Source organism: Bufo bufo, chromosome 6 (assembly GCF_905171765.1).
Source record: "Bufo bufo chromosome 6, aBufBuf1.1, whole genome shotgun sequence".
NCBI classification, from domain to species: domain Eukaryota; kingdom Metazoa; phylum Chordata; class Amphibia; order Anura; family Bufonidae; genus Bufo; species Bufo bufo.
The window spans coordinates 379709700-379732764 of NC_053394.1; the positions used below are offsets into that span (position 1 = coordinate 379709700).

The 23065-nt window shown below is 46.7% G+C and overlaps 1 protein-coding gene across 1 annotated transcript in view; it reads left to right on the top strand.

Moving 5' to 3' along the window:
* LOC121003517 (zinc finger protein 208-like) overlaps positions 1-23065 on the top strand; it is a 1049660-nt gene that overhangs the window by 822810 nt on the left and 203785 nt on the right. The gene's annotated exons all lie outside the window — the stretch shown is intronic.

Sequence of the window (23065 nt, forward strand, 5' to 3'; positions counted from 1 at the left end):
ATCCTCCTTCTTCCTCTCCTTAGTGAAAGAAGATCCAATGATGTAGATGTTCCAGTTATAATAAACTTTGAGTATAGTGTTCCTTTTTATATCTTAAGCGGACTTTATAGTTTGGCAATTTGAGATATATCTGGTAACAACCCACTATGTGGGCTTACCTTTATGCCGGTCAGTCCCTCTGATGTTTCAAAGTGTGTTTGATAACAACCCACTATGCGGGCTTACCTTTGTGCCAGTCCGTCACTCTGATGTTTCAAAGTATATTTGATAACAACCCACTATGTGGGCCTACCTTTTCTTCAGTGGCAATCAGATTGCCACTGAAGAAGGGGAGAGGTGTCCCCGAAACGCGTTTGGTTTCCAGTGATCTGACCAAAGATCCAGATATGACCCACTTATAAGAAGATATTCCCTACATCTTGCGGGATAACAGTGCACTGTAAATCCGATCGGCTACAACAAAGTTTAAGCCTTAGAAAACCGGAAGAAAAAACCAAAGAGCAAAATCCTAAGTGCCGATACGTCACTTCCGGAACGACGAACTCGTCTCTGACTCCACGTGGGACGCTGACCAAGGAACAGCCGGGACGCCGGCTTCCAGCAGGCCCCAAAACATCCGAGTGACCGACCGGCATGAAGAAAAGGTAAGCCCACATAGTGGGTTGTTATCAAATATACTTTGAAACATCAGAGTGACGGACTGGCACAAAGGTAAGCCCGCATAGTGGGTTGTTATCAAACACACTTTGAAACATCAGAGGGACTGACCGGCATAAAGGTAAGCCCACATAGTGGGTTGTTACCAGATATATCTCAAATTGCCAAACTATAAAGTCCGCTTAAGATATAAAAAGGAACACTATACTCAAAGTTTATTATAACTGGAACATCTACATCATTGGATCTTCTTTCACTAAGGAGAGGAAGAAGGAGGATCCTTTCCTTCTTGCCATTTTTATCCTTTTTTATAAACATCTTGGTGAACTATTATAAAAAGGACCTGCAACACAGAACAAGTGAATATATGACTTTGATATTATTTGTCATCACTGGCACCAGATTGTGATAAATTATTGTTAGTGTATGTATTTACACATTTTTACTTTTTAACCTTTTATGTACTTATTAATAAATTTTGTGATCTGCACTTAAACCATACGACTCCACGTGTTGAGAGTGCCAGTCTTCCAGTATTCTATATATACAAGGTATATTTACGTTGGGTGGTCAGGAAGGGGTTAAAACATTGTACAGGGAGTCCCCTTGTAGCAGTAAACGCTGCTCCTCAATGATCCGCAGGGTGGTGTAATGTGTGCGTCTGTTAGGCCATTGTTGGTGTCGAGGGCAGTGAGCGTTGGAGGCTTCATCCGAAGTCGCTTCGTTCTAAACTTAGGAGAAATACTGTACAGTGATTCGTCTCCGTACAGTATTAGAATGTATGGGCTCCGAGGAGCCGAAGTAAGTTATTTACGAAGTTGCGTGAGACTTCATTGAATAACTCAGGTAGTTGATTTTTAAAGTGCAAAAACACTTTAAAACTTGAAACTAAACTCGGCTTCGGTTCAGAGATACTAGACTGGACCGAAGCAGAGTTCAGTTTCTAGTTTTAAAGTGTTTTTCAACTTTAAAAATCAACTACCTGAGTTATTCAATAAAGTCTCGCGCAACTTCGTGAATAACTTACTTTGGCTCCTCACGGCCCATACATTCTAATACTGTACGGAGACAAATCACTCTACAGTATTACTCCGACGTTTTGAACGAAGAAACTTAGGATGAAGCATCTGAAGCTCGCTTCGCTCAACACTGACTATTGTAGACGCCTGCGTCCGTCTCTATGCACAGCTACAAGCGCCTAGAATACAGAAGAACTGGAAAAAAAAATTAAAAAAAATTAATGAACTAAAATATATAGAATACATTTTTTTTGTTTCAACCATACGTTTTTATTAAGAACAGTCAAACGGGCAGCTTTCACTTTGACTTGTACAGTAGAAAATATATAAGAATAAATATCGGGTGCGGAGAACATACAGAAAACCTGTTCTATTCAGTAAAACATGTCACATACAACGTGGCCTCCCCAGATAGCAGCCAGAAAATAAAGTCACACTGCACCCCCCCCCCTATAAAATCACACTGCACCCCCCCCCCCCCGCAAACAAAATCACACTACACCTCCCCCGCAAACAAAATCACACTGCACCTCCCCCCGCACACAAAATCACACTGCAAACCCCCCCATACAAAATCACACTGCACCCCCCTCTGCATACAAAATTACACAAAATATTACTCCCCCCCCCGCACACAATACTACACAGTCCCCCCCATACAATATTACTCGACCCCCCTGCACACAATACTACACAGTCCCCCCCATACAATATTACAAAGCCCCCCTGCTCACAATATTACACAACACCGCCCCCCCCCATACAATATTACAATCCCAGGGTAAGGGAATCTGAGGTTTTCTGACAGAACACCCCCACCTCAGCATTCAGTTCTCGATCCCCCTCCCCTCAGCACGTCCACAGCACATGTACCTCCAGCACTGACACTCTCTCCCCCTCTATCAGTGGTGACCTGCTCTGCAAACAGCCTGATCTCTCCATCTTCCGACACTTCATTTCCCGCTGCCCATTCAGTCACGTGAGGGACTCATTGACGTCTGAAGGTCTGTTTCTTGATAGGAGTTTAGTCAGTTTTGTGTCTGGAGTTTAGCTAAGAATAAAATAAGAGGGCACATTGAGGGTTGCAGTGGGAGGGGGGGGGGGGGGGGTTGGGGAATCGCACACAAGATCTCCTCCGCTTAGTCAAGAAAATAAGGAGGCACATTGAGGGCTGCGGGGGGTGACAAGCTGGGCACACCTACCGTCAGGGGCTGCTGTAGGTAGGACGGTACTGGCACAGTTTAGGCTACGTTCACACTTGCGTTCGGGGTTCCGCTTGTGAGTTCCGTTTGAAGGCTCTCACAAGCGGCCCCCAACAGATCCGTACAGCCCCAATGCATTCTGAGTGGATGCGGATCCGCTCAGAATGCATTAGTCCGGCACCGTTTGGCCTCCGTTCCGCTCAGCAGGCGGACACCTGAACGCAGCTTCCAGCGTTTTCGTGTCCGCCTGGCCGTGCGGTGCCAAAAGGGCGACGGATCCGTTTGACGTTGACACAATATGGTGCAATTTCAAACGGATCCATCCCCCATTGACTTTCAATGTAAAGTCAGGAGTCCCTATTAATATACCATCGGATCAGAAGCATTATACTTACCTGCGATGTCTGTGACCGGCCCGGCGCTCCTCCTACTGGTAAGTGAAAGGTCTGTGCGGCGCATTGCTTATAGCACAGACCTTTCACTTACCAGTAGGAGGAGCGCCCGGCTGGTCACAGACATCGCACGTAAGTATAATGCTTCCAAAATTGCTAAGTGCTAAGTAACCATGGCGACCAGGACTGCAGTAGCGTCCTGGTTGCCATGGTTACTGATCGGAGTCCCAGCGATTAAACTGGGACTCCGATCGGAACTCTCCACTGCCACCAATGATGGGGGGTCGGTCATTTTAATTAGGGGGGGGAGGGGGGGGCAGCCGCACTGGCCACCAATGAATTAAAAACAGGGGGGGGAGGGAGTGGGAGCCGGCCGCACTGGCCACCAATGAGTTAAAAACAGGGGGGAGGGAGGGAGGGGGGGGTCTTATGCCTGGCAGCAGGGGGCAGTCATGTACACAGTTCTTTTAGTATATTCTAACTTGAAGCGTCCCCATCACCATGGGAACGCCTCTGTGTTAGAATATACTGTCGGATCTGAGTTTTCACGAAGTGAAAAATCAGATCTAAAAAAACTGTTATGCAAACCGATCCGTTCTGAACGGATGCAAGCGTTTGCATTATAGTAGCGGATCCGTCTATACAGACACCAGACGCATCCGCTCCAAACGCAAGTGTGAAAGTAGCCTTACCTCTCCCTCACAGGGGATCCGCCTGGCTCCCGCTCAGAAGTCTGACACAAACAGAGTAGGAGCAGGGAGCGCGCTTGTGGCAGGGGCTGACTGGGCATGCGCATTTACACAGCAGGCATGGACGGATCTTCTCCATGTCTCGTGCAGCCATGGACGGACTGGCTACACATCAGAGCGGAGCTCAGGGGGTGTGGCTTTAAAAAATAGGCATATCTTCTTAAAGACATATATTAGGAATTGTCTTTTTTCCCTGCCTCCCACACAGTTGCTGAAAATACATGGAGAGTGGCCAACCCCTTTAACTGACATTTTTTATCGTAACAACCAACGATTTATACAGGAAAATCATGACGATTAACAAGGTTGCCCAAACTTTAGCATCCCACTGTACAAGTCCTGTATGAAGAACTTATTTTTCCATCTGAATAAAACAGATTTCAGACACAAATGGTCAAAATTTATACAAATTGAGCATGAGCCCTCTACACAGTCAGAATTTAACATCTGCATTTTATCATGATTTGGAAGCTAAAAACAGGAGTGGGCCAAAAACACAGAAGACAGGCAAAGACTTCCTTCACGTGTCATCTCTGTTTTGGACCCTCTCCTGTTTTTGCCTTACAAATATTGATCAAATGCTGATTGTTTGAAGGTGGATTCTCAAAATACAGGATCTGCCTTTTTTGGCTGTTCTGACAGATCAGAGGAACGGAAGAATAAGCAGTGCTATGAACACAGCCTGACTGCTGACACCCTCCCCACTGTCATGAGGCATACATCGGGCATTCCATCTGCATCCAGCAGTGCCAGGACCGGTGAGTTGCGGGAGGCTGTTCTCTGCTGGCATCACGCAGAGGTAAAAGTAGTCTAATACAGCACCACATACCTCGTACATCCAGTGATGTCTCCTCTGATGTAGACATTCTCATTCCTCATCTTCTCCATTCAGACCAGACCGCCATGATGATTTTTTTCAGCCATCTCTTGTCTCTGCAGAGTTTGATGGACGTCTTAGTTTTCTAGTTTCCCATCATCCTGCCACCCCCAGTACTGTGCCCGCTGTGCTCCCCAATACTATACTGCAGAAACAGATAAACCCTCTGAAAATATAAGTGCCACACAGATAGTGCCCCCTCCAATAATTATTGGCACACAGTGCTGTAAAAAATAGCTTTGCCCAGAAAATAGAGTCCCTGACACTAATAGTGTAAACATAATGTCCCCCAAAATAGTGTTGCTAAGATACTGTGCCAGGGTGCCCCCCACAGTACTAGTGCTCCCAAATGTCCCACCAATAGAAATAATTATCTGCCAGAGTGCACTTAGTAGTACTAATGTGTGCCAATGCCCCGTACTATGTGTCAGTACAAAAAAACTCTTAGTGCCCCCAATTGTGCTAAGGTCCCCATGTGCCCCCATAATTTGTGCTACTATAAAATAGTGCCCCAAGTAGCTGCTCCTATAGTGCTCCTACCCCATCCCCATAGAGTACCCCAAGTAGATATCCTCTCCCCCCTTCCCTACAGAACCCAAATAATGTGTGCCATTATAAAATGTCCCTATATAATGTCCCCTAGTAGATGCCCCCATAGTGCTTCTATCCCATACATCTCCATAGTGCCCCCCATAATGTGTGCCAGTATAAAATGCCCCTATATAATGTTCCCTAGTAGATGCCCCCATAGTGTTTCTCTACCTCACCATAGTGCCCCCCATAATGTATGCCAGTATATAATGCCAATATATAGGGCCCCCAGTAGATGCCCCCAACCGCTGCCCTCTCAAACAGCTGATCGGTGGGGGTCCTGAGTGTCTGCCCCCGCCGATCAGATGCTGATGATCTATTCAGAGGACAGATCAGTAAAATAAACCCTGCAGAACCCCTTTAAGTGAAATATACAGTGCCCCCCCCAGTCCATACACTAGAGCTCCCTCGTAGGAACATCGACGCCTCGAACGCTCTGTGACTCCTCTACCGCTCTCCACTATATCTTCCCTCACGATGCAGCCGCTCTCTTCTAGAACACCCCAAGCTCTCGCCCCTCTCACACACATATCAGATGAATGGAGGGCGGCCGGGCCTGCACGGTGCGCTCTCCTTCACTGTGTGAGCTCTGGGTTAGAGACAGCTGCGGGTCCTGGAGGTGGGTCTGACAGTGGGGTGATATCCGGGCGATAGTTACCCCTAAACATCTCCTGAGCACACACAGAGCCCCGATACAGATTACATCGCCGGCTCTGCTACATGGACATGACAAAGACTCAGCTGTAGTAACTGAACATTACACATACACAGCTCTGCTACATGGACATGACAAAGACTCCGCTGTAGTAACTGAACATTACACATACACAGCTCTGCTGCACACACCCATACAACTCTAGGGAAAGGCATATTACACATAAATGGCTTGCTTGCAAATACATACAGCTCACCTACACAGCCATTACACACATACAGCACTGCTACATAAACATTGTACGCATATTTCTGAACTACATAAACCTTAAACAATACAGCCCTGCCCAACTACTTACACATCACACACATACAGCTCATCTATACAGCCATTACACAGTACAGCCCTGCCCAACTACTTACACATCACACACATACAGCACTGCTATACAGCCATTACACAGTACAGCCCTGCCCAACTACTTACACATCACACACATACAGCTCATCTATACAGCCATTACACAATACAGCCCTGCCCAACTACTTACACATCACACACATACAGCACTGCTATACAGCCATTACACAGTACAGCCCTGCCCAACTACTTACACATCACACACATACAGCTCAGCTATACAGCCATTACACAATACAGCCCTGCCCAATTACTTACACATCACACACACACAGCTCAGCTATACAGTCATTACACAATACAGCCCTGCCCAACTACTTACACATCACACACATACAGCTCAGCTATACAGCCATTACACAATACAGCCCTGCCCAACTACTTACACATCACACACATACAGCTCAGCTATACAGCCATTACACAATACAGCCCTGCCTAACTATTTACACATCACACACATACAGCTCAGCTATACAGCCATTACACAATACAGCCCTGCCCAGGGGAATCATTGTTCGATTTCGCAGAATGAGCCTGATAAACGGCTATGGGTACTACTTCAAAGCAAAGTTGCGGGCCTATATGTGAGCTGAACCAGTAAAAGATTTTAGGTGCGGGCCTGCTGGTGAGCTGAGGTAGAACCTACTAACCTAACTTGAAGTTGATGTCTGCATTAATCTGCAGGGGACCGTCATACAGCTCTACAGATTTGTTGCCATCTGCATCTTTCTAAACAATCTGTTGTCTTAGTCTTTTATCCAGACTCTTTGGGGCCCTGACCCAGAAGGGTCCCATTCAGGAGGAGGAGGGCTAAAGGATTTGGTCAGGGCCCCCTCAACAGTATTACACAATGAAATTATATACAGTGACAGCATAGACAGTGTATAAAACGGATGGAACAGCTGCCGGCCCTGGTCTGAGAGAGCGATGTTTACTAGCCACAGGAATGGGGCGGCATGAAAGGAAGGGGTCGCTAAAAAATTACTGTGGGATGGAGCCCCATTCAAAAATTTCCTGTGGGGTCCAGTCATTTCTAGCTACGCCACTGATGCAGCCCACAAAAGCAAGTTGGGTTTATCGATTCCAAAACCTTAATTAAATTGTGGGCCTGGTGATCAGTTTAAGGCCTTTTAAGCAGCATGGTGATAAAAATGAGTGGCAAGGTGACATGGTGTGGAGATGGCAGCATGAGGAGGCCACATAGTGGCACAATGACTGGATAAAAGACTGAGGCCACAGATTGTTTCCATCTACATCTTTCTAAGCAATCTGTGGCCTCAGTCTTTTATCCAGACTCTGTCATTGTGCCACTATGTGGCCTCCTCATGCTGCCATCTCCACACCATGTCACCTTGCCACTCATTTTTATCACCATGCTGCTGCTGATGCTGCTTAAAAGGCCTTAAACTGATCACCAGGCCCACAATCTAATTAAGGTTTTACTCACAAAACCAAAGTAAAGAATCGATTTTATAGGAAAAATTGATTGAAAGCATTCTTTCCTGTATATATACTTGTGTATATAAAGTGCAAGTCCTGCCAAAAATTACAATGAAGAGGCATCATTCACATTGAGTTGCAGGCCTGCAGGTGAGCTGACCCTGTAAAACATTATATTCAAGGGTCTGCTGCTGAACTGACCCTCTAAAACATTAGGGGCGAGGGCCTGCTGCTGAACTGACCCTATTAATAAAATTAGAGTGGAGGGAATATAGACAATCTGGATGAGGAGAAAACAAGATTCAACCATATACTCTTTTTTTTTTTGTGTGTGGAAAAGGTGCATGGGAATACACTACAGTAGATTAAGTACATTAAAAAATTGATTGAAATTGCCTTTATGCTCATCATCAGCTCAGCTCTCCTCTGGTGGAGTTGAGAAGTCAGGGGAAATCCAGGCCTTGTTCATTTTTATCTGAGCCAACCTGTCAGCATTGCCAGTGGACAAGCGGATACGCCGATCTGTTATGATGCCAACAGCAGCACTAAATACACTCTAGGATAAAACACTGGTGGCAGGGCAGGCCAGCACCTCCAAGGCATAGAGCGCAAGTTCAACACACAGTCTATATAAATACCTTAGTCAGGCCTAGTGTGGGTTGTTGTTGGTGGGAGTTGCTGTTGTGGTTGCTAGTGAAGATGATTCAGTTCAGTTGAGACTCCACATCACAGAGTAGTGAGTGAAGTCAGAAGCAGCAATGTGGTAGTGCCAAGGTATGAGGAGCAGGAGAGTGTTTTCCTCCTGTAGTCCTCTTAGTTCCTTTCATCCTACAACCAGAGGATAGAGTTGCGTCCCTGGAAGAAAACCAAGCAGAGAGACATCGGTGATAACAGCCACTACCTAAGGCTTAATGGGCACCTTTGCACATGGCGGAGGACAATCTAGCTACAGGCAGCCTCACCATAAAGTTTAGAAGACAGATTAGCTACCTGTTCAAGAGCTTGGAAGATACTGAAATTATAGGACTAAGCATACCCGAAAAGAGTAATACTGAACCACAGCCTGAGTCAGAACCTAGCAAAACCTATTAACAGTGGATCAACAGAAATCCTCAAAATAGTAAGAGACTGTATTCTGTCTGGATGTATATGCTGCAACTAAAACCCGCTACAATAAAAGTTGTGAGTTGTATCCTACCACTGTCTACCTCATTCTTCAATACTACTACAACTGGTTGTACCACCATAAACGGTACTGGCGTTACGACAAATACCATCAAGGGACCCAGCCGCCACAAGCACCCTAAACACCGCTGTAATCAAGGGCACCTCAACCTCCATCTAGGCTGGTGCTCCCCTCCCACAGAGTGTGCCCCGGAAGGTTTTGTGCTGTCTTCTTCATCACTGTGCTGCCGGCCCAGGAAGGCTTTATTACTGCCCCTCATCGGCCCACAGTGCACCTCACGTGTCGCCCCTGCGGTTCTGGCACTCAGCGATGTGTGCCAGAGTACCAACAGGCAAGACGTCGATGTCGACATCAGGATGATTCTCCATCTCCTTATGCTCCTCCTCCTCTTCTGCCCATCCACGCTGAACAGATGGAATTAAAGTTCCATGGGTATTACCCTCTGTAGCACAGGCAAATGTCTCCAGCTCCTCCTCCTCTTCATGGTCCAATTTGCGCTGAGAAGACGAACGGAGGGTGGCCTGGCTATCACGCAATCTGTGTGGATTCATCAAAGTTTTTTATAACATCACAGAGGTCTGACATCAATGCTAACTCCTCGCTTGTGAATAGTGGCAGTTGGCTCGAAAGGCAACGACCATGTTGGAGCTGGTATTCCACAACTGCCCTCTGCTGCTCACAAAGCCTGGCCAACATGTGGAACGTAGAGTTCCAACGCATGCTCATGTCGCACAACAGTCGGTGAGCTAAAAGCTGCAAGCGCTGCTGCAGCGTTGACAGACTGGCTGAAGATGTGGACAACTTGCGGAAATGGGCACACACGCGGCGCACCTTCACTAGTAGTTCTGGAAAATTGGGGTAGGTTTTGATAAACCCCTGAACCACTAAGTTTAAGACGTGGGCTAGGCATGGGATGTGTGTCAGTTTGCCGAGCTCCAAAGCCGCCACTAAGTTACGGCCATTGTCAGACACAACCATGCCTGGTTGTAGGTTGAGTGGCGAAAGCCACAGCTCGGTTTGGTCCCTTATACCCTGCCACAGCTCTGCGGCGGTGTGCTGTTTATCCCCTAAACAGATCAACTTTAGCACGGCCTGTTGACGCTTACCCACAGCAGTGCTACACTGCTTCCAGCTAGCGACTGATGGCCGACTGCTGCTGGAGGTTGAAGTGGAGGAGGAGGTGGAGGAGGAGAAGTGGGGGTTGGAGCCAGTAATATAGCTGCTGGCGGAGACCCTGATCGATGTAGGACCCGCAATCCTGGGCGTGAGTAGCACCTGTGCCATCCCAGGGTACGACTCACTCCCGGCCTCCACAACATTCACACAGTGTGCGGTCAGGGAAATGTAGCATCCCTGGCCACCAGCACTTGTCCATGTGTCCGTGGTGAAGTGAACCTTCCCTGTAAGTGCGTTGGTCAGGGCACGGGTGATGTGGGACACATGCTGGTGTAAGGCGGGCACGGCACACTGTGAAAAATAGTGGCGGCTGGGGACTGCGTACCGAGGGACGGCCGCCGACATCAGGCTGTGAAAGGCCTCAGTGTGCACAAGCCTAAATGGCAACATTTCAAGGGCCAGTAATTTCGAAAGTTGCGCATTTAGTGCTATGGCCTGTGGGTGGGTGGATATTTGCGCTTGCGTTCAAATGACTGTGTTATGGACATTTAGACGCTGCGCTGGGACAGGGAAGTGGATGTTGTTGCTGATAGTCCATTCGAAGGTCCAGGTGCAGGGCGAGGGGCATCTGGGCCTGCGCCTTCAACAGGGGATTGGCCAGCAGTGAGTAACACAGGGGAAGAAGAGGCAGTGGTGTGACCCGCAGACCCAGATTGTGGACCCAGGAATTCGGCCCACTTGTTAGGGTGTTTGGATGCCATGTGGCGGATCATGCTAATGGTGGTGAGGTTGCTAGTGTTCACGCCCCGGCACATTTTGGTATGGCACAGGTTGCAAACTACCACTCTGTTGTCGTCTGCACTTTCCTCAAAAAATCGCCATACTGCGGAACACCTACCCTTTGGCAAGGTAGATTTACGCATGGGGGTGCTCGGTGTAACGGTTGCGGGCCTGTTTGGTGTGGGCCGACTACTCCCTTTTGCAACCCCACTGTCTCTTTCAGCCTGTTGCGGTGCTGCGGATCCCTCCCCCTCTGTACTGCTGTCCTCGCTCGGCTTTTCACCTTCCCATGTTGGGTCAGTGACCTCATCGTCAACCACCTCCTCTTCCACTTCCTGACTCTGCTCATCCTCCTGACTTGACCTAAGCACAACCTCAGTGATTGGTAACTGTGTCTCATCATCATCCACCTCGTGAACGAATGATTGCTGTTCACTACCGTCATCTTCTTGAGACTGTGAAGGCTCAAGAGGTTGGGAATCAGTGCACAATATCTCAGGTCCCTCTTCAAGCGTGCTGGGCGCGAGGGCCAAATGTAATAGTGGCGCTGGATAGAGCTCCTCGGAATATCCGAGTGCGGGATCACTCGTTTGGCAAGCCTCTCCATGGTGAGAGGAAGGATGATCAGACAGAGGATTCGGTTGACCAAACTCTTGGCTACAGAGACTGGACTTGGTGGAAGAGAGGGTGGTGCTTAACCGACTGGACGCATTATCATCTTCAGCAATCCAACCGACCAACTGTTCGCACTGGTGTCCGACTTGGACAGTGTTGTCCTCTGCCGCCCAGCTAAGTTGGACATGAAGCTGGGTACAGTGGATTTATTTTTTATGGTGCACTGGCAGCAGGCACAGTTTCATTGCGCCCAGGTCCGCGGCCTCTGCGTGAACCATCAGCATCACGCCCACTTCCCTGTTCCTTAGTGCTCGCCTTCTTCATTTTAATGGTTTTGTCACTAGATGTGGCGCAGATTGTTTTACAGTCCTCTAAAGGCACAGTTTTCTGATGCAGGACAATATATGTCACAGAAACACACAGAATATGGACACTAGATTAGGCCCAGATTATTGGAATCTGCAGTACAGACACTGTTTTCAGATGTAGTTTATATTTATATTTTTCCCTATATCTGGCCCTGACAACCACACAAGGTGTTGCAGCACAGATCTGACAATTCACGGATTACACCGTTGACAGCAAAAATGTGGATAGATTATGGGAAAAAAATTATTGTTTTCACTGATATTCTTCCTATCTCTGCCCCTGACACACAGAAGGTATTGCTGCACAAATGTCACAAGTCAGTGCAGACACCCTCTATATAGAAAAAATAATCGCTATTTTGCAAAGTATGTAAAAAAAAAAAATTTGAGTACTACTTTGCTAAAATAAATTGCTGCCAACCACACACAGTAGTCCTTAAAAGGACTTTTAGGTCTTTGAAACGTTATTCACTTGAATAAAATATGATCACAAACTCCCTACACTATCTGTCCTTTCCTAAGCGCATCTCTCCCTGACTCGCAATGAGCCGAACCCGCGTCATCGGGTGCTATATAGCACCCGATGAGGCGTTCCGGCCAGCCAATCATGTAATGCCAGAAGCCAACATGGCTACTGGTATTACAGTGATGGCAGTACTTACCTGCACATTTTATTGGCTGCTTAGCCGAATACCGCCATGTGCCGAGCATAGTGATGCTCGAGCAGAACTAGTATTCGGCAGATCATGCTCGCTCATCACTAAAAAGAAACACTTACCAGCTCCACACCCTTAAAGGGGTTGTCTCACTTCAGCAAGTGGCATTTGGCATTGTGGCCGTGCTTGTACACTATAGAAAAAAGCACCAGCCTATGTGCGCTTCCATTGTCCTGGCCACCAGAAAGGGCTGTGCTTTTTCCTACAGTGTGCAAACATGACCACCACTGATGGATTGCAGGCTGGTCGTAACCATGGAAACAAGCAGTGTATAATGTGATGGAAAGCTGAATCCAGAAAGCAAAGGAGGCAATATAGACAATCACAATACATTAGTAAGTGTCTTGTATTAACCTTCTCTACATAATAAAGGCCATTTACCGAAGTGATCCAACCCCTTTAAGGTCTGTTTAAGACCTGTGTTAAAGAGATCCGGCACGGAGCAGCCTTCAGGATTTTAAAGCATTCTGGTGGGATACAGCCGCACCCTGACAAATGTACAGAGAATTAGCCGGACAAATCCCATTGGGATCAGCGGTTTTCGTCTGACCGCTACTCTGCATGTTTTCCGGGTTGTGTCCTGATCTTTGCCGCTTCCCATTATAGTGAATAAGGGTGGTGGATGTCTGGCAGCATCAGATCTGGACATCTCCAACAGGAGAACAGCCGGAGACAGGAAATGCTATTGTGAAACTAGCCTCAGGCTCCACAGCCGGAAAGATCCGCAGCTCCACAGCCGGAAAGATCCGCAGCTCCACAGCCGGAAAGATCCGCAGCTCCACAGCCGGAAAGATCCGCAGCTCCACAGCCAGAAAGATCCGCAGATTTAGGCCCCTGTCACCCAGGCACAGCAGGGGTTCATTCACGGCAAAAGGGGGTTCATGTCACCCCGCAATAGAACAGAGGATTTTGAGAGATTTAGGCCCCTGTCACCCAGGCACAGCAGGGGTTTGTATACACCAAATATGGTAAAATGTCACCCGACAATTGAAAATAATTTTTTCAATTTAGGGCACTAAAATTGGCACTTTTTTGCATTAAAATGGTTCTAAAATAGCCCTTGAAAAGACTAGAGGGATGTAAAAGGCAGTAAAATGTGCTTAAGAGCATGGCAAATGCTCTGCAAACAAATGTGGATAGGGAAATAACTTAAAATGAAATAAAATAACTAAAAATTACAAATTATTAACCTGCAACTGAGAGAAGGAGGTGGATATGGAGTCGGAGGTTGAGGAGGCGGTGAATGTGGTGTTGTAGGTGGAGGCAGCAATGGAGGAGGAGATAGCCAACAATGTTTTTATTTTTTATTGGGGTAGGTAGCCCCCAAAATATTGGGACAAATAAAATAAAAATAAAACAAAGAATCATTGCACTTGACTTGAGTACAAGAATGTATGTATGAAGGTGGTATAAATGTCTATTCTGCACAAGGTACAGACAAGTCTTGTGGGATCCAAGCCTGGTTCATTTTAATGAACGTGAGCTTGTCCACGTTGGCTGTGGACAGGCGGCTGCGTCTGTCTGTAATGACGCCTCCTGCCGTGCTAAATACACGTTCAGAGAGTACACTGGCTGCAGGGCAGGCCAGCACCTCCAAGGCGTAAAGGGCAAGCTCTGGCCATGTGGACAATTTGGAGACCTAGAAGTTGAATGGGGCAGAACCATCAGTTCCACATGTTCCACCATGTTGTTCAAATGCTGCCTCCTGCTAACACGCTCCATATCAGCAGTTGGGGCCAGTTGTTGCGGTGAGGTGAGAAAGCTTTTCCACATGTCGGCCATGCTAACCCTGCCTTCTGAGGTGCTGACGCTGACACAGCTGCGTTTGCGACCTCTTCCACCTCCCTTGCCTTCACTTTGTGCTTCCACTTGTCCCCCGGCGTCAGTCGGGAATGCTCTCAGGAGCGCATCTACCAGCGTGCGCCTGTAGTCGCACATCTTCCGATCACGCTCCAGTTAGGGAATTAAGGACGGCACATTGTCTGTGTAACAGGGATCCAGCAGGGTGGCCACCCAGTAGTCAACACACGTTAAAATGTGGGCAACTCTGCAGTCGTTGCGCAGGCACTGCAGCATGTAGTCGCTCATGTGTGCCAGGCTGCCCAGAGGTAAGGACAAGCTGTCCTCTGTGGGAGGCGTATCGTCTGCATCCTCCGTATCCCCCCAGCCATGCACCAGTGATAGGCCCGAGCTGCGTTGGATGCCACCCCGCTGTGAACATGCTTCATCCCCATCCTCGTCCTCCAGTAGTGGGCCCTGGCTGGCCGTAATTGTACCTGGCCTCTGCTGTTGCAAAAATCCTCTTTCTGAGCCACTTCTAAAAGAGTGGCCTGAAACTGTTAGAGATGACACCTCTTCCTCGGGCACATCCTCTTCCATCATCGCCCTAAGTGTTTTCTCAAGGAGACATAGAAGTGGTATTGTAACGCTGATAACGGCGTCATCGCCACTGGCCATGTTTGGTGGAGTACTCGAAACAGAGCAACAGGGCACACAGGTCTCGCATGGAGGCCCAGCCATTGGTGGTGAAGTGGTGCTGTTCCGCAGTGCGGCTCACCCGTGCGTGCTGCAGCTGAAACTCCACTATGGCCTGCTGCTGCTCGCACAGTCTCTCCAGCATGTGCAAGGTGAAGTTGCACCTGGTGGGCACGTCGCATATGAGACGGTGAGCGGGAAGGCCGAAGTTACGCTGTAGAGCAGACAGCCGAGCGGCGGCAGGATGAGAACACCGGAAGCGCGCACAGAGGGCCCGCACTTTATGCAGCAGCTCTGACATGTCGGGGTAGTTGTGAATGAATTTCTGCACCACCAAAGTCAGCACATGCGCCAGGCAAGGGATGTGCGTAAAACCGGCTAGTCCCAGGGCTGCAACGAGATTTCACCCATTATCGCACACCACCAGGCCGGGCTTGAGGCCCACTGGCAGCAACCACTCGTCAGTCTGTTGTTCTATACCCCGCCACAACTCCTGCACGGTGTGGGGCCTGTCCCCCAAACACATCAGTTTCAGAACGGCCTGCTGACGTTTATCCCTGGCTGTGCTGAAGTTGGTGGTGAAGGTCTGTCGCTGACCGGATGAGGAGGTGGTAGAAGAGGAGGAGGAAGCAGAGTAGGAAGAGGAGGCAACAGGAGGCAAAGAATGATGCCCTGCGATCCTTGGCAGCTGAAGGACGTGCGCCAAACAGCTCTCCACCTGGGGCCCAGCCGCCACTACATTTACCCAGTGTGCAGTTAGGGAGATATAGCGTCCCTGGCCGTGCTTACTGGTCCACGTATCTGTGTTTAGGTGGACCTTGCCACAGATGGCGTTGCGCAGTGCACACTTGATTTTATCCGATACTTGGTTGTGCAGGGAGGGCACAGCTCTCCTGGAGAAGTAGTGGCGGCTGGGAACGACGTACTGTAGGACAGCAAGCGACATGAGCTGTTTGAAGCTGTCCGTCTCCACCAGCCTGAATGACAGCATTTCAAAGGCCAGCAGTTTAGAAATGCTGGCATTCAGGGCCAGGGATCGAGGGTGGCTAGGTGGGAATTTACGCTTTCTCTAGAGATAGAGAGCTAAACGCTTCAGTGTGACATGGTGGAGATACTTGGTGACGGAGGTGGTGTTGTTGGTGGCACATCCTCTGTTTGCTGGGCGGCAGGTGCCAACGTTCCTCCAGAGGCCGAGGAAGAGGCCGAGGCAGCAGCAGAAAAGGGAGCAGGAGGGGCCTGAGCCCTTTCTTAGTTTTGAAGGTGCTTACTCCACTGCAGCCCGTGTCTCGCATGTAGATGCCTGGTCATGCAGGTTGTGCTAAGGTTCAGAACGTTAATGCCTCGCTTCAAGCTCTGATGGCACAGCGTGCAAACCACTCGGGTATTGTCGTCAGCACATTGTGTGAAGAAGTGCCATGCCAGGGAACTCCTTGAAGCTGCCTTTGGTGTGCTCGGTCCCTGGTGACGGTGGCCAGTAGCAGGCGAACTGTTTTGGCGACGGCTGCTCTGCTTTTGCACCCTGCTCCCTCTTTTGCTATGCTGTTGGCTCGGTCTCACCACTGCCTCTTCCTCCGAACTCTGAAAGTCAGTGGCACGACCTTCATTCCATGTGGGGTCTAGGACCTCATCGTCCCCTGCATCGTCTTCCACCCAGTCTTCCTCCCTGACCTCCTTTTCGGTCTGCACACTGCAGAAAGACGCAGCAGTTGGCACCTGTGTTTCGTCATCATCAACGACGTGCTGAGGTGGTATTCCCATGTGCTCATCAGGAAACATAAGTGGTTGTGCGTCAGTGCATACTATGTCTTCCACCCCTGGGGAAGGGCTAGGTGGATGCCCTTGGGAAATCTGCCAGCAGAGTCTTCAAACAGCATAAGAGACTGCTGCATGACTTGAGGCTCAGACATGTTCCCCGATATGCACGGGGGTGATGTGACAGAATGATGGGCATGTGTTTCAGGCGCCACCTGTGCGCTTTCTGCAGAAGACTGGGTGGGAGATAATGTGAACGTGCTTGATCCACTGTCGGCCACCCAATTGACTAGCGCCTGTACTTGCTCAGGCCTTACCATCCTTAGAACGGCATTAGGCCCGACCAAATATCGCTGTAGATTCTGGCGGCTACTGGGACCTGAGGTAGTAGGTTCAGTAGGACGTGTAGCTGTGGCAGAATGGCCACATCCTCTCCCTGCACCAGAGGCTCCACCAACACCACCATGACCGCGTCCCTTATTAAATGTTTGCCTCATAGTTAGCGTTCACCAAGCAAAGTAAAAAGTGGTTAAGTCTGTTAAAAATAATTTACCGCCGTTGGAAGGTGTATCTGACTGGAAGAGACATGGTATACTCACTTTGGGCGACCTATATGAGAGCGGGCAGCTTAGATCATTCTCCCAGATTCAGGATAAGTTTCAGGTGTCCCGTACTCTTTTCTTCAGGTACCTCCAATTGAGACATGCACTACAGGCCCAATTCAGAGGTGAAAACAGGAGTATTTCTAAATACCCTATTATAGGGGTTTTAAAATTGCAAGGCCCGAGAGGCATAGTCTCAGCGCTATATACACACTTGTTGGACTGCCGCCTGCTGGTGACCACGTTGGCCGTTGAGGACAGATGGAAGTTGCTAATACCATCTTTGTCTTCTGAGGATTGGGAGGAGGCATTAATGGCTCCGACTAAGGTATCACCCTCTATAAATAATAGGATGATCCAGATTTTTATCCTTCATTGTAGCTACCTCACGCCCACCAGACTTCAAAAGATGGGCAGGATTAGCCACTCCAGGTGCCATAGATGCGATGCCATTGGAGCCAATTTTTGGCATATGATGTGGGATTGTGAGTTAATTCGACAGTTCTGGATTTCAGTTCTGGAGGTCCTTGCAACTATGGTTCCTGTGACATTGCCATTATGCCCCAAGATGTGCATTCTGGGAGTCATTGATGAAGAGTCGTGGTCACACTACCACAGAATCTTCTTAGCGGAAACACTATTTCTAGCTAGAAAGACAATTGCCATAAGATGGATGGGAGACTCCCCCCCCCCCCTCGAAGGGACAATGGCTCACTTTTGTGAACCACGCAGTCTCCATGGAGAACATCGTGTATAAGCATAGGGGGTGTCCACAAAAATTTGATAAAGTCTGGGGCGACTGGTGTGCCTCTCCTCTCACCTTACACTCATCGCGTCTGCACTCGACGGCTGACGGGTCACATTGATCTTCGAACCAATATTGAGATACTTTATAGCACTGTTATCACTGATGTTAATGTTGGAGCATTTATGTGTGTGATTTGTCTATTCTGTGAATATTGTATGCTGTCAGGGTTAAGAACATGTCCTGATAAATGTCAATGTCTTTATGTATCACTGTTTTCTTGGTATTTCTGAGGCGCCCCTGGGTGGGCCATCACATTGCTACATGGATGCCATACTTGTGTCATTCTCTTTTAATAAAACGAGTTAAAAAAAAATAATATTTTTACCGCCAATAAGAACTCTGATGTAGGGTATTGCACTCAAATTTTTTGTTTAAAACTCTATATGACAGCGGTATTTGTGGCCTAAATTTCACAGTCACTTATGCACGTCTAATCCCAGATGTGCACTATATCAGAGGTTTTTTTTCACCCCAGTATGCCAAAGCCGTATTTCTGGCCTAAATGTGACAATCACTTATGCACATGTAATCCCAAATGTGCAGTATATCAGAGGGTTTTTTCACCCCAGTATGCCAAAGAAGTATTTCTGGCCTAAATGTGACAATCACTTATGCACGTGTAATCCCAGATGTGCAGTATATCAGAGGGTTTTTTCACCCCAGTATGCCAAAGCCGTATTTCTGGCCTAAATGTGACAATCACTTATGCACGTCTAATCCCAGATGTGCACTATATGAAACAGATGTATTTTTTTCACCCCAGTAAGCAAAAATCTGTATTTCTGGACTTGCAGACATGCAGATAGCCTGTGCTGGTGCACTATCTTTGCATAAAATGGCTGCCGATTATGTATTGATATTGACTAACTGAAGAAAAAAAAGTTTGTTTTCAGTAGTAGTTGGCTCAGGGCAGGCTTAAAAAAATTGTGCACTGCACCAACAAAACACATTTGCTGTAGATCGCTGAGTAAAGAAGCAGTTCTGAATCTTCATAAGATTTCTCCCTGATCTCTCCCTCACAGCAGCTGCAGCCTCTCCCTACACAAATCCGAGCAGAGTGACGGGCGGCGCTACGTGACTCCAGCTTAAATAGAGGCTGGGTCACATGCTGCAGTTGGCCAATCACAGCCATGCCAATAGTAGGCATGGCTGTGATGGCCCTTTGGGGCAAGTAGTATGACGCTTTTTGATTGGCTGCTTTGCAGCCTTTCAAAAAGAGCCATAAAAATCACCGAACCCGAACTTTTACGTAAATGTTTAGGTTCGGGTCTGGGTGCCGAAAACCCTAAAGTTCGGTACGAACCCGAACTTTACAGTTCGGGTTCGATCAACTCTATCCCCTACTGTCACCCAAAAAATAAAAAAACTATGGCTTTCAGAATATGGAGACACTAAAACATTCATTTTTTTTCAAAAATGCTTTATTATGTAAAACTGAAACAACCAACCAGAGTAGTCATATTTGGTATTGTCACGTCCGTAACAACCTGCTAACTAACTAACTAACCTGTCAGCTAAACATTGTAAATAACAAAAAAAAATGGTGCCAAAACAACTATTTTTTTGTTACCTTGCCTCACAAAAAGTGTAATATAGAGCACAAAAATCATATGTATCCTAAAATAGTACCAACAAAACTGCCACCTTATCCCATAGTTTTCAAAACATTGGGTCTTTTTTTGGAGTTTTTACTCCAGGGGTCCATTAGGGGGTCTTCAAATGTGACATGGCATCTTAAAATTATCCTAGTGAAATCTGCCTTCCAAAAACCATATGGTGTTCATTTCCTTCTGCGCTCTGTCGTGTGCCCGTACAGCAGTTTACAACCACATATGGGGTGTTTCTGTAAACTACAGAATCAGGGCAATAAATATTGGAGTTTTGTTTGGCTGTTAACCCTGGCTTTGTTACTGGAAAATATGGATTAAAATGGAAAATCTGCCAAAAAAGAGAACCTCTGGAATTTCATCTATATTTTACTTTAATTAGTGCGGAACACCTAATGGGTTGACAAAGTTTGTGAAATACGTTTTGAATCCCTTAAGGCGGGTTTCACACGGGCGTTGCGGGAAAAGGTGTGGGTGCGTTGCAGGAACATGCACGATTTTTCTGCGCGAGTGCAAAACATTGTAATGCGTTTTGCACGCGTGTGAGAAAAATCGGCATGTTTGGTACCCAAACCCGAACTTCTTCACAGAAGTTCGGGTTTAGGTTAGGTTTTCTGTAGATTGTATTATTTTCCCTTATAACATGGTTATAAGGGAAAATAATAGCATTCTTAATACAGAATGCATAGTACAATAGGGCTGGAGGGGTTAAAAAAATAAAATAATAATTTAACTCGCCTTAATCTACTTAATCGCGCAGCCGGCATCTCTTCTGTCTGTCTTCTTTGCTGTGCACAGGAATAGGACCTTTGAGGACGTCACTGTGCTCATCACATAATCCAATCACATGGTTCATCGCCATGGTGAGGGTGACGTCACCACAGGTCCTTAGCCGGCAGCTCAACATTACAGAAGACAGAGATCCGCAACTACGCGATCAAGTGGACTCGGTGAGTTAATTTTTAACCCCTCCATCACTATTTTACTTTGCATACTGTATTCAGAATGCTATTATTTTTCCTTATAACCATGTTATAAGGGAAAATAATACAAATCGGGTTCCCAGCCCGATCGTCACCTAGCAACCATGCGTGAAAATCGCACCGCATCCGCACTTGCTTGCGGATGCTTGCGATTTTCACGTGTCCCCATTCACTTCTATAGGGCCTGCGTTGCGTGAAAAACGCAGAATATAGAGCATGCTGCGATTTTCACGCAACGCACAAGTGATGCGTAAAAAATCACCGCTCATGTTCCCAGCCCCATAGAAATTAATGGGTCAGGATTCAGTGCGGGTGCAATGAGTTCAACCCGCGCGGAATACTCGCCCGTGTGAAAGGGGCCTAAGGGGTGAAGTTTCTAAATGGGGCCATTTATGGGTGGTTTCTATTATGTAAGCCTCACAAAGTGACTTCAGACCTGAACTGGTCCTTAAAAAGAGGGTTTTGGAAATTTTCGGAACAATTTCAAGATTTGCTTCTAAACTTCTAAGCCTTCTAATGTCCCAAAAAAAGAAAATGTCATTTACAAAATAATCCAAACATGAATTAGACATATAGGAAATGTAAAGTAATAACTATTTTAGGGGGTATCACGATCGATTTTAAAAGCAGAGAAATCGAAATTTAGAAAATTGCTAATTTTTCCAAATTTTTGGTAATTTTTTAAAATAAATAAAAATGAAATATTTTGACTCAAATTTACCACTGTCATGAAGTACAATATGTGACGAGAAAACAATCTCAGAATGGCGTGGATAAGTAAAAGCGTTTTAAAGTTATCACCACATAAAATGACATGTTAGATTTGCAAAAAATGGCCTGGTCCTTAAAAGGTTTCTCTGGGAATTAAAAAAATTAAAATAGTTACTTTATTGTTTCATTATAAATATATTCCCAAATACCTTTCATTAGTTATAATGGCTTATTTTGTCCAGGGAGCAATCATCAGGAGAAATAAAATGGCAGCCGTCCTATTAGTACACACAAAACCTGTCCTAATCACACAGCAGGACAAGGTACTTCAGAACACTGAGCGAAAGAGCTGCCTCATCCTCCTCTCCTACTTGTCAGGGATTATGATCCTGAATACTACTTATAAGATTTTCAGCTGAATCTGTAAGAATGGAGCTCATGAGGAGACATGAAATACAGAGAGGACGGACAGGACAGACTGTGGTAATGGAGATTTCATACAAATGCTACTGCTTATTACCACACCTCCACCTCCTCTCCTCCACCGGTACTAATGGGCAGGCTTTAGCTCTGCCCTAGACTGTAAAACAACTGAGAAGCCTCTGCCTAGCAGTGTAAAAATGTAAGCAAAAAACAAAACATTAAATGCTCTCATGCTCATCTCAGAGGGGCTGCCTGGGTGAAAAGGGGGATATGCCCGGATTCAGCTCTGACCCCGAAAAAAAAAACCTTAAATTTTTATTTATTGTGCTGCCTACCTAATTTTTGCAGCTTTTTTTTTACATGACACATGGGGATTTTTAATAGTATGTTTTTCAGAGATTTTTTTATTTTTTATTCAGACTCAAGCTCCTTATTCTTTAAATATGCAGATTGACACCAAAATAAGTGGTTAAAATTGGTTCCCTGTTTTGGTCATATTGATAGTTTTTTTTTGTGTAATGTGAAAAGAGAAACTATGCAGACGTTTTTTTCTATTTTATTTTCACTTGTATTTTATTATATGTTTTGATACTTTTAAAATATATTTTGGCCTATGGGACAGTTACACATCACTGTAACTGGGGCATCCAAATGTGACGAGTGATGCTTCTGCAGCATAACAGCCCTGCCTGGCAAGGTAGAAACCACTATGTACACAAAACAAGCAATCACCGACAGAATATATTAAGGGGCAGCATCCAAAACCATCCATAAGAACAATAAAGGATCACTACCACCCCTCTCGCCATCCGAGGTATCATAATTACTTGTAGAAGTATTGTCAGGTGTAAGACATCTGATTATAAACCCAGACAAAACTGTAACTGCGCCCATGCAGCTCATGGAACAGCCTAAATA